Here is a 13,290-nt window from a genome sequence, read left to right on the forward strand (position 1 = left end):
GGATAAGGAGAAATTAGAGATTAAAGAAAAACAAAGTGAATGTTCCTAAACACTGTTCACCAAGATATTTTATTTAATCATTTCAGAAAGTCTTTCAAAATAAAATAGAATTTCATTTGTCAAAATATTTCAGAACAGTATAAAATACTTCTTTAAGGTACAGGAATGGGTAAGACAAACTTCTAGACGAGAGAAAGACTCCATAATTATATTCTATGGTATACAGTGGATAATAGAGAGGAAGCTTTTCAGAAGACTGGAAGGTAATCTCATTTTCTTCCTGTGAATATGACACTGAAACTTGAAGATACCAATAATTTATAGGCCTGTTTATAGGTATTCTTTTACCCACATAATACATAGTTGATTCCTTTTGGTCACATCTGCTTAGGAGTTTCATAATGACAACAATGTAATTTAACAACTTAAACCATGAATATGCTTAGAATAAATACCCAATTTTTGATACTTTAATCCATGTCCTTGTTTGAGCACCCTGCAGTTTTAACTTATCTAAACTAGTACTAAATATCAAAGCAAATCCACAACAACTCTACAAAACAAAATCCATCAGAACAACTTCTTTCTGAACCACAAACAAAGCACTTCCTAGAAAAAGAAAGAGAAGACTAGTTCTTAACAGCCCACCTAGGGATAAACTAGATGTTACCAAAGCTTCCTGCTGAGTTACTAAGATCACAGTTCTTTGTGGCACAAATTTTTTAAGCAACCCTGGAAACAACTTCAAAGCTTTTGCAGAATCCCATAGTTATGCGATTAAGATTTAAGTAAGCTGCCCTCTTACAAGGTGTTAGGAACTAGCTGGCAAAGCATGTTTAATTCTGTAGGTGGAAGGAGACAGAAAGATGGACAGATGGATGGATGGGTGGATGGATGAATAAAAGGATGCATGAGTTGGAGACAGAGAGAAAAAAGTTGTGAGGAAATAAATTTAAACCAATATAGATGAAAACATATTCATGAATATAGATAGATTTTCACTAATATATCTATACCTATATAACACACACACACATATGTATCCATCATACATATGTGTGTGTATATAACCATGTTGTATGCTTGTACCTCATTAAATGCTTCTTTTAAAAAAGATGATTATACAATTGAGTATAAAGCGTATAACTTTAGTAAAGATTTCATTATTGAATAGAGCTTCAGAGATTTAAAATTTTAAATTATCATGATTTGCTAACTTGGAAAAAAACTGTTAATCCTCCACATTCTTTTTCTTCTATCCTTTCTAATATATTACTGATATTTACTTTTAAAAGGAAGAACTAATAACTGATCAATTAATTTAAAAATTGGTTCAAAACTAATTCCTTAAATGTTGCTATTTCTCAACCTCTAACCTCAGGCTTCCTATTCTGAGCTTTGAGACTCTAATCTCCAATAGCTTCAATAATCACCTACGGGAGGAAACCTCAAATTTTATTTATATAACTACCATGCTTTTCCTGAGTCTAGACTCACACTTCAAGCTGCCTATTGGCCACCTCCAACAACATATCATTGACTTTCTTTGGGAACTAAAGGCATAATTATAAATTCCTCTTCCTTAAACGCTACAATATTAATATGTTTCATTTGGGGATAGATGTAATAATTTTGAAATACACCTATCTTCAACCTTTGTAAATTACTTATATAAAACATAGAAAAGCAAATCTTTTAGCTTTATTTCTTTATAAGTTGTTTTATAGTGTATCTTAGTTTTAAAAACCCTGGTAGATTACTTTCTACCAGATTCTACTCAGTAATCTGAGTAGGTTACTCAGGTATCTTGACCTTTAATGAGATCTTAAGAAAAATTTGTTGCTAAATAAAACATGTTTTCAAAGCAAGTAAGACCACTTGTTAACTTTTGCACAATTTCAGATAAACAGAGACAAGACTTCCTTAAAGTAAGATACACTATACAACAACTTACAAAGAAACAAAGCTAAAAGATTTGCTTTTCTGTTCTATCGTTAAAGCCAAAAAAGTTTTTTAAACTTGCATTTTAAAGTCACTAGCTTCTGACCAATACTATAAAATTTAATTTTAAAAATTTTAATTAGACCCCAAACCATTTGTGCTTGATGTACATATATACACACAACGCTTAAAAAAAAAAAAAAAAAAAAAAAGAACTTAGAGCTATTTCCAGGTTTTTTAATTGCATCATCAAATAAAGAACAGAACTAAATCAACACGTGTCACAAAAAGTTCAACTACTAAACAATCACATCATGATAAGGATCATTTTTTCTTCAGAAACCATGGGATAATACTCATAAAGAAGTTAAAATTTGAGAGAGAGAGCGAGAAGCCGCTCAGTCATGTCTGACTCTTTGCGACCCCATGGACTGTAGGCTACCAGGCTCCTCCATCCAGGTGATTTTTCAGGCAAGAGTACTGGAGTGGGCTGCCATTTCCTTCTCCAGGGGATCTTCCCGATCCAGGGATTGAACCCAGGTCTCCCGCATCACAAGCAGATGCTTTATCATCTGAGCCACCAGAGAAGCCTCAAATTCTAATCAGGTCTCAAACAGAGTAAATCCACTCCAATTAATATTTAGAACAAGTCATAATCTAGGACAAATTTTCTATGAATCCCTAGTGTCTTATGAATAAAATACTAGTGCAATAGCTCACTTAAATAAATAAAAACAGAAAGCTTAAAAAACAGTTTACTATCAAATGTAAAAGGAGAATAGGAAATAAACTACTTCCAGGAAACCTCTTCATGCCTTAAGGAGTTATAGCTTTTAATATTAATAACACAATTTTATTTTGGTACTATCACGGTATTTAAATAAATGTTACTCTTCAAAAAAGAGTTTGACTTTTTGGAAAAATTTTAAAAGAAATAAATACATAAAAATGAAATTCTTACAAAAAAATTCTTCTTCCAGTTTCCAGTTTACATGTAAGGAACTTGGAAGTGATCAGTTCAGTTCAGTTCAGTTCAGTCGCTCAGTCGTGTCCGACTATTTGCGACCCCATGAATCGCAGCACGCCAGGCCTCCCTGTCCATCACCAACTCCTGGAGTTCACCCAGACTCACGTCCATTGACTCAGTGATGCCATCCAGCCATCTCATCCTCTGTAGTCCCCTTCTCCTCCTGCCCCAAATCGCTCCCAGCATCAGTCTTTTCCAATGAGTCAACTCTTCACATGAGGTGGCCAAAGTACTGGAGTTTCAGCTTTTAGCATCATTCCTTCCAAAGAAATCCCAGGGCTGATCTCCTTCAGAATGGACGACCTCCTTGCAGTCCAAGGGACTCTCAAGAGTCGTCTCCAACACCACAGTTCAAAAGCATCAATTCTTCGGCGCTCAGCCTTCTTCACAGTCCAACTCTCACATCCATACATGACCAAAGGAAAAACCATAGCCTTGACTAGACGGACCTTTGTTGGCAAAGTAACGTCTCTGCTTTTGAATATGCTATCTAGGTTGGTCATAACTTTCCTTCCAAGGAGTAAGCGTCTTTTAATTTCATGGCTGCAGTCACCATCTGCAGTGATTTTGGAGCCCGAAAAAATAAAGTCTGACACTGTTTCCATCACTTGGTCCTAAAACCAAGTAAAAAGCTGAACAAACTGAAAAGTCAACTTCCACAAGAGAAGTAAGGTCACATTACAATCTGCTGCCCCCTAAACTGCAGAAACTGCAAGCAGATACAGAGACTAAGACCATAACAGAGCACAAACTCACAAGCTGAAACCTCTGAGGAAGTGAGGAAGAGAGGACAATCTGCACTGTCACTGATACACAGCAGGGGGTTCAGTGTGGGAGTTAGGATAAACAGAGGGAGGCACAGTCTGGGAGTTAAAAATTCCACAGGTATTGGTCTTAAGAGGGGCCCACACTTTTGAGTCTTACCTCCAGGAGCTTGACTATCACATCTTATAGAAAAACCTGAATGAACGTTTTTGCCAATCCAATACATAAAATTTTCAATTAAAACCACAAAAGGCAGAATAAGACCAGAAGATAAAAATCAGAACAAAGAACAAAGGCAACAAAGAAAAAACAGTAACAAATATGTTGGAAATCAATCCAACTATATCATAATCACTTCACTAGCTATGTGCGTGCTCGGTCATGTCTGACTCTGCAACCCCACTGACTATAGCCTGCCTGTCTCCTCTGTCCATGGAATCTTCCAGGCAAGAACTCTGGAGTGGGTTGCCATTTCATACTCCAGGGGATATTCCTGACCTAGGGATCCAACCCACATCTCTTGGGTCTCCTTCATTGGCAGGTGGATTCTTTATCACTGCACCAATTACTCTGAATGACAGTTAAAAGACAGATTGTCAAAGCTGATCTAAAACATAACCCAATTATATGCCAAATACAAGAAACCTTTAAATATATATATACATAGAGATTAAAGTAAATAAGCATGAAGAAATGCCCCATAACATACATATATCATCAAGGAAATGCAAATTAAAACAACAATGAGATACTACCACACACATATTAGGAAGGTCAAAATTCAGATAAAACTAAGTGCTGGTGAAGACATGGAACAACAGGAATAGTAAGGATACAAAATGGCCCAGACCGTTTGGAAGACAGTAGGCAGTTTCATACAAAATTAAACAAACTCTTAGTATATGATCCAGCAATCACAACCCTTAGCAATCATTCAAAGGAGTTGAAAATTTTTGTCTACATAAAAACCTGCACCTGAAGGTTTACAGAAGCTTTATCCATGATTACCAAAACTTGGAATCCATCAAGATGTCTGTCAGTAGGTCAGTGGATAAATAAACTGGTACATCCAGACCATGTAATATTATTCAGCTCCAAAAAGAAATGACCCATCAAGCCATGAAAAGACATGGAGGAAACTTAACCGCATATCACTAAGTAAAAGATGTTAATGTGAAAAGCCAACATACTGTATGATTCCAACTACACAACATTCTAGAAAAGATAAAACTATGGACACAGTTAAAAAAAATAGTGGTTACTAGGGGTTGAGGGGAGAGAAGGATTAATAAGCAAGCACAGAGGATTTTTAAGACAGTGAAATTCCTCTGCAAGATACTATAATGGTCTATATGTGTCCATATACATTTGTCCAAACCTATGAATGTACAAAACCAAGAATCCTAATGTAAATTATAGATTTGGACTGATAATGACATGTCTATCTTGGTACATCAATTGTAACGAACGTACCACTCTGTTGGGTGATATTGATAATTAGGGAGGCTATAAGGGATAGGCTACCCACTCCAGTATTCTTGGGCTTCCCTGGTGATTCAGACAATAAAGAATCTACCTGCAGTGTGAGAGACTTTGGTTCAAACCATGGGTTAGGAAGATCCCCTGGAGGAGGGCATAGCAACCCACTCCAGTATTCTTGCTTGGAGAATCCCCACGGACAGAAGAGCCAGGTAGGCTACAGTCCATGGGGTCATAAAGAATCAGCCATGACTGAGCAACTAAGCACAGCACATTATATCCATGTGTAGGGATCAGGATATATGAAAAATCATTATACTTCCCCTTTAATTTTGCTTTGAACCTAAAACTCCTACCCCTAAAATATAGTCATTTTTAAAAGGGAGTGGAGGACAATCTTTTTAAAATAACACAGTGTCACCATCTACCCAAAAAAAAAAAAAAAAAAAACAATTCAAATAATGGAAAAGAATGCAGGAAAAGGAACAGAGAAAGAAAAAAAAGAAGAAAAATAGTAATGAAACAGTGGATTTAATTTAGTCACATCATAATAAACATACCAAATGTTAATGGACTAATTAATCTAATTAAAAGACAAAAATTAGTAAAAATAGATTTAAAACACCAAGACCCAAGGAATTCCTTGGCAGTTGAGTGATAAGGATTTAGCTTTCACTGCAACGGGCCTGGGTTCAATACCAAGTCAGGGAAATGATAATCCCCCAAGTCACGTGGCTTGGCCAAAAAGTAACTTCTTAATTTTTAAATATAAAATTTTAAAAAAATAAAAATCCAAGACCCAATTACATGCTATGTTGGGGGCCGGCGTGAGGCACTCTGCCCATGGCAAAGGTCATGAGGAAGGAGGCTCGACATACGCAAAGGCGGGATCGAGCCTCAGGAGTCCCCCTGGAAATCCTCGAGCATCTACCCCCATAACCAGAGCCTGCCTACTTTACTACTTTGTGCTCTCCCCTACACCTCTGACTTTACGGGCAGCTGTCCCCCACCACCTCTTTCAGAGAAGGAGTTAACTTAGAGCTCCAGTTAATAATAATTCCTGAGCGTGATAGGAGTGTTTCAACCTACAAACTCCTCTGAAGGTTCTCTAGCCTGCCTGACAGGCTTGTCCAGCCACATGTGATTGCTCACAGCCTCCCAACCGTGAGAGGCACGAGATGCTTTAAACCTTCTAAAAACAGGTTCCTTAGAAAAGTTAGAAAACTATTAGTATAAGTATAATGGGCTGATTAGAAATTGTATTGGTGAAGCATTTCTCATTTGTTGAGCCAATGTTTGTTGCTAAGACTCCACATCCCCTGCCTTTACACACATTAATGAATATATAGAAGAAATAAGTATTAACCTTTGATATAAATCACATTAGACCTTAGGCTAAGTAAATTCTTTCCTTAACTAAAACCCACTACACCCTCACCCTATAGGAATGTAACTTTATTTGGGTGGCATCTGTTTTAAGAATAATCACCCCTGGAGAAATAAGTGTCCTGGTTGACTGACCGCTGTCACAAGGAGAGAGTCATAAATTGTCAGCAGGCCCCCTGGCCAGAAGATGATGTAACACCCCTAAGACCTCTGTACACATTTGTATGAAGCACCTGACTTTGACAAAAGTCAGGACTGCTGACCCCGCGTGATTTTTGCATAATATCTCAGTGTATAAAAGTAGACTCTGGAAAATAAAGAATTGGGATCAGTTCCTCGAAAGACTGGTCTCCCCATGTCTCTCTCTCTCTCACACTGGCTGAGTCTCCATCTGGAGCGCGGAACCCACCATGCTTACTAATTATGCCTGGGCTTCTAAGATCTGACCGGGGAGGCCTCAGTGTCTCCTCTCCTTCGGGAGAACGGAAGGACGCCTGTGGCCTACGTAAGTGGTGCAAACTTCTTGTCTTGAAGTTTTATTGGTCTCCCGCGTAAACCAAGCTACTCAGCCTCTTTTCTCCACTGAATTTTCCTACTGAGCTATCCTTATTCTATTACTCTTTATATCTTTAATTAATATCTAATTGAAGCTATTGTATCCTGATCCTCGCCGACACCGTCCCTGCTTCAAATACCCTGGATCAGCCGGGGCTGGACCCCGGCAATGCTATCCACAAAAATCGCATTTCAAATATAAAACTAAAGGATTTGAAATTAACTGGAAAGAAATTCAATACAATGCAAGCACTACAACACGGCTGGAGTGGTTATAGCAATACCAAATAAAACACAATTCAGAGCAAAGGGAATTATCTAAGCTATAGAGAAACATCTTATATTGATAACAAGTTCAATTTATCATTGAAGAAATGACAACCATAAATGTGTATACACCAAACTGACAGCATTAAAGTAAGAACCAGACAAATTCAGAACCACAGAAGGGTGATTTTAATACCTTTCTCTCAGTAAATAATAAAACTAGACAAAAAATTTAGTAACAATATAGATTGGTAGTTTTCAACAAAGTGGGGATTTATCCCATGGGGATAACTGTACTCATCTCACATGCTAGTAACCTAATGCTCAAAATTCTCCAAGCCAGGCTTCAACAGTACGTGAATCATGAACTTCCAGATGTTCAAGCCGGATTTAGAAAATGCAGAGGAGCCAGATATCAAATTGCCAACATCGGTTGGATCAGCAAAAAACAAAAGAGTTCCAGAAAAATATCCACTTCTGTTTTATTGACTATGCCAAAGCCTTTGACTGTGTGGATCACAATCAACTGGAAAAGTCTTAAAGAAAGGAATACCAGACTACCTGACTTGCCTCTTGAGAAATCTGTATGCAGGTCAGGAAGCAACAGTTAGAACTGGACATGAAACAACAGACTGGTTCCAAATCGGGAAAGGAGTACCTCAAGGCTGTATATTGTAACCTTGCTTATTTAACTTATATACAGAGTACATCATGAGAAACACTGGGCTGGAGGAAGCACAAGCTGGAATCAAGATTGCCGGGAGAAATATCAGTAACCTCAGATATGCAGATGACACCATCCTTATGGCAGAAAGTGAAGAGGAACTGAAGAGCCTCTTGATGAAAGTGAAAGAGAAGAGTGAAAAAGTTGGCTTAAAACTCAAATATTCAGAAAACTAAGATCATGGCATCCGGTCCCATCACTTCATGGCAAATAGATGGGGAAACAATGGAAACAGTGACAGACTTTATTTTCTTGGGCTTCAAAATCACTGCAGATGGTGACTGCAACCAAGAAATTAAAAGACACTTGCTCCTTGGAAGAAAAGTTATGACCAACCTAGACAGCATATTAAAAAGCAGAGACATCACTTTGCCAACAAAGGTCCGTCTAGTCAAAGGTATGGTTTTTCCAGTAGTCATGTATGGATGTGAGAGTTGGACTATAAAGAAAGCTGAGCAGTGAAGAACTGATGCTTTTGAACTGTGGTGTTGGAGAAGACTTGAGAGTCCCTTGGACTGCAAGGAGATCCAACCAGTCCATCCTGAAGGAGATCAGTCCTGAATATTCATTGGAGGGAGTGATGCTGAAGCTGAAACTCCAATACTTTGGCCACCTGATGTGAAGAACTGACTCATTTGAAAAGACCCTGATGCTGGGAAAGATTGAAGGCGGGAGGAAAAGGGGACGACAGAGGATGAGATGGCTAGATGGCATCACCGACTCAATGGACATGAGTTTGAATAAGCTACAGGAGTTGGTGATGGGCAGGGAGGCCTGGCGTGCTGCAGTCTGCGGGGTTGCAAAGAGTCGGACACGACTGAGTGACTGAACTGAACTGATCCCATGGGGACATGTTTCCTATGGAAACATTATTTGTTGTCCCAATTTGGTAGGGAGGGGAAGGGAGTGCCAATGGTATGTATGAATACAATACACAGAACAGTCCTCTCCCAAACAAAGAATTATCTGGCCCAAAACAAGTCAATAGTGCCAGGATTGAAAACCCATCCTAGATATGATAAACTATATCAATTTGACCTCGTTGATATTCTTAAAATGCTAGAAACAGGCTAAAATAAAGCACAAAAACCCACATGATCATATCAATGGATCCAGGAAAGACATTTGACAAAATGCTATACCCATTCATGATCAAGGCTCTCACAAAACTAGGAATACATCTGAACTTCCTAAACTTGATAAAGAGTATCTTAAAAAAAACACCCTACAGGTAACATCATACGTAAAGGTGAAAGACTGAATTCCTTCCCCTAAGATCAGGAACAAGGGAAGGATGTACCAACACAATAAAAGGAAATAAAAGATATATAGACTGGAAAGCAAAGAATAAAATTGTCCCTATTTGCAACAATATTATTTTCAATGTAAAAAATCTCAAGGAATATACAGAAAAACTTATTAGAACTAACAAGTAAATTCTACAAGAACCCAAGAATCAAGATCACATTCAAAAACTCAATACATTTCCATGTATAGCAACATGTGAAAAACGATACTAAAAATACAGTATGCCCCTACCTCACATCACAGACAAAAATTAACTTAAAATGGATCAAAGACTGAAATATGAAAATTAAAACTATAAAACTCTTAAAAGAAAACATAGAGACAATCTTTGCGACCTTAGATTTGATAATGGGCTTCTTAAATATGACACAAAAATACAAGAATAGAATAAAATATATAAATTGGACTTCCTCAAAATCTAAAATGTATGTTCTTCAAATGACATGATCAAGAATATAAAAAACAAGGCACTGAATGGGAGAAAGTATTTACAAGTCCTATATCTCATAATGGCTTTTATTTAGAATAACTAAAGAATGATTACAAATTAATAATAAAAAGATAAATAACCCAATAAAAAGCAGTTAAAGGATTTAAACAGGCATTTTTCCAAAGAAGATCTACAAACAGCTAGTAGGTACATGAAAAGTTGCTCAATACCAATAGTCATCTGGGAAATGCAAACCTAAACCACACCTTAAATACTACTTCACTCTCTACGGAGAAGGCAATGGCACCCCACTCCAGTACTCTTGCCTGGAAAATCCCATGGACGGAGGAGCCTGGTAGGCTGCAGTCCATGGGTCGCAAACAGTCAGACACAACTGAGCGACTTCACTTCCACTTTTCACTTTCATGCATTGGAGAAGGAAATGGCAACCCACTCCAGTGTTCTTGCCTGGAGAATCCCAGGGACGCGGGAGCCTGGTGGGCTGCCGTCTATGGGGTCGCACAGGGTCGAATACAACTGAAGCAATTTAGCAGCAGCAGCAGCAGGGAAACCATAATCAGAAAGCATATAATTACAAGTGTTAGTCACAACGTGAAGTAATTAGACTCGTTACTCTGCTGGAGAGGAGGAACAATGGTATAATAAACACTTTGGCAGTTCCTCAAATGACGAAGCGTAGTTACCATGAACTGAAGTGAAGTCACTCAGTCGTATCTGACTCTTTGCAACCCCATGGACTGTAGCCTACAAGGCTCTTCTGTCCATGGGATTTTCCAGGCAAGAATACTGGAGTGGGTTGCCATTTCCTTCTCCACGGGATCTTCCCAACCCAGGGATCGAACCCAGTCTCCCACATTGCAGGCAGACGCTTTACCGTCTGAGCCACCAGGGAAGCCCAGTTACCATGAGCCAGCAATAACAAAGAGGCCTCTCCATTTTAAGCTCTCCACTAAATAATTCTTATATCAAAGGAGAAAAACAAACTAAAATTACAGAATTTCTAGAAAATTATGATTATGTAAATACAACATATCAGAATCTATATATAATCAAAGAGGAAAATTCATAGCCTTAAATACTTATATCAATAGAACTTAAAGAATGAAAATAAATAAAGCCCCAAACAAAAAAGATATTTATTATAAAAGGAAAGAAAATTAGCAAAAAAAAAAAAAAGGAAGGAAAAAAAATGACAGCAAGAAATGAATTAGAAAACCAAAAAACAGAACTAATAAATGATTCATTGAAAAGCAAAATCAACAAAATTAGTAGCTAGCAATAATACAAAATAAATGAGTTGAGAAATAACAATTGAAAACAGAAAATTCAATCAAATCATATAGGACTATTTTGCATGAGCTTCATGCAAATAAATATAAAAATCTTTATAAATGGATAATTTTGGGGAAATGGAAAATTTTTAAGAGATGGATAACTTTCTGTTAGAGACAGAATTGAGTGAGTTTAAGCAGACCAGTTTCCACAGAGGAAACAACTTCTTAAGAACTACCATGCCCAAAAGAGTCACCATGGCCAGGAGGGCTCACAGAGGATCAGACTAAATCCTCAAAGGCCAGAAAATTCACTGCTACTTAAATTACACCAGAGTAAGGGGAAAAACAACAAAATTTATAAAACATTTTATAAAGTAAATGTGACAGTGACACTAAAATGGATAAAGAATACACAAACATATAACACACACAAGTAGCCATCTCACAATAATGATGTCTTAGTGATGTCATGATCAACTGAGCTTTATTCCAGCAAAGCAGAGATTATGGAATATCCGGAAATCCATTCATCTAATTCATCATCAATAACAATTCATTGGAAAGATCTGCTGATTACCTTTAATCACATATTCAAACTTAGAACTACTCAGAAGTTTGGGCCTCCGGATGGTGTCAGTATCATCTATGAAGTAAACTCTTACCAAGAATATTTAATTCGAATCTAATCAAAGATTTTGACTGAACTTCAAGTTCACAGGAAATACCATTTAAACAATTCTGTGAGGAAAAATTTCTGACAAAATCATAAATGATTTTACAAACAACAAGATAACTGGCTTGGTCATATCAATAAGTCACTGCCATGGAGGATAAAAGTGGGATGGATGATTAACCAAGATCAAGAGAAAATAAAGAAACAGAACACCGTCCATCAACTTTGACGAGATTTCGGTTCAAAAAAGCCAGCTATGAAGTATTTTAGGACAGTATGGACAAGACAGCAGCTGGGAATGACTGCTAATTTTCTTATGTGTGATAATAGTGCTAGAATTATGTAGGAAAGTATTCTTATTTTAGAATATTTTGAAATTATATTTCCAAAAACCAATATTTGTATTTATAAACTGATCAAGAAATTACAATCACCAGTAAAATACTCTCATTACTTATAGGGGAGAAAATAATAAAAGTACTTAACACAACACAGTTACCATGTGTCAGACACTCTTCTAAGCACTTTTCACATAACTAACTCATTTAATTCTCTGAACAACTATATGAGTACTTAATCACTATCTCCATTTTTCAGGTAAGAAATAAGCCATAGAAGTCACCCAATAAGTGGCAGAGCTAGTCTCCCGAGTCAGATAATATAGGTCCAGTATCCACACTTATTTAGTGACTACTCTGTACTCTCCTCTTGGGTGGGGTAACCTATATTCCTGAGCCATGTTTTTGTTTAGTCTCTTAGCCGTGTCTGACTCTTGTGTGTCCCCATGGATTGTAGCCCACCAGGCTCCTCTGTCCATGGGATTTCCTAGGCAAGGTTACTGGAGTAGGTTGCCATTTTCTCCTCCAGGGCATCTTCCCAACCCAGGGATCAAACCCATGTCACAGCATCTCATGCATTGCAGGAGAATTCTTTACCACTGAGCCACCAGGGACGCTCATGTTCCTAGCAATACTGACTTGATTTTGCTGGGGTTATAAAACCCTTTGATTTTAGTAATTTTACTAATCCAAAAGCATGATCAGAGAATCACAAAAAGTTAGATATTATTACATTTACAAAAATGCATTAAAATGGCCTCAGGTAGTTTAGAGCTTCCCTGCTGGCTCAGTGGTAAAATAATCCACCTGCCAACGCAGGAGACTTGGGTTCAATCTCTGGGTCAAGAAGATCCCCTGGAGAATGAAATGGCAACCCACTCCAGTATCCTTGCCTGGGAAATCCCATGGACAGAGGAGCCTGGCGGGTTACAGTTCAGAGGGTCGCAGAGAGTCAGACACGACTTAGTGACTTAAAAATAACAAGTAGTTTAGGTAAATATTTAGTTATATAACAAGATCTATCTATATTCTTACTAGAGGATCGATGATTATAACAAATATCTTCATCAGCTGAAAGATGACCCCGTCTTGATTAACACAT

At 37.5% G+C, this 13,290-nt stretch overlaps 1 protein-coding gene across 2 annotated transcripts in view; it reads right to left on the reverse strand.

Annotated features, from left to right (window-relative positions):
• Nucleotides 1–13,290, reverse strand: part of TMEM135 (transmembrane protein 135) — a 303,343-nt gene that overhangs the window by 223,539 nt on the left and 66,514 nt on the right.

The sequence above is a fragment of the Bos taurus genome, chromosome 29 (genome assembly GCF_002263795.3).
Source record: "Bos taurus isolate L1 Dominette 01449 registration number 42190680 breed Hereford chromosome 29, ARS-UCD2.0, whole genome shotgun sequence".
Classification (NCBI taxonomy): domain Eukaryota; kingdom Metazoa; phylum Chordata; class Mammalia; order Artiodactyla; family Bovidae; genus Bos; species Bos taurus.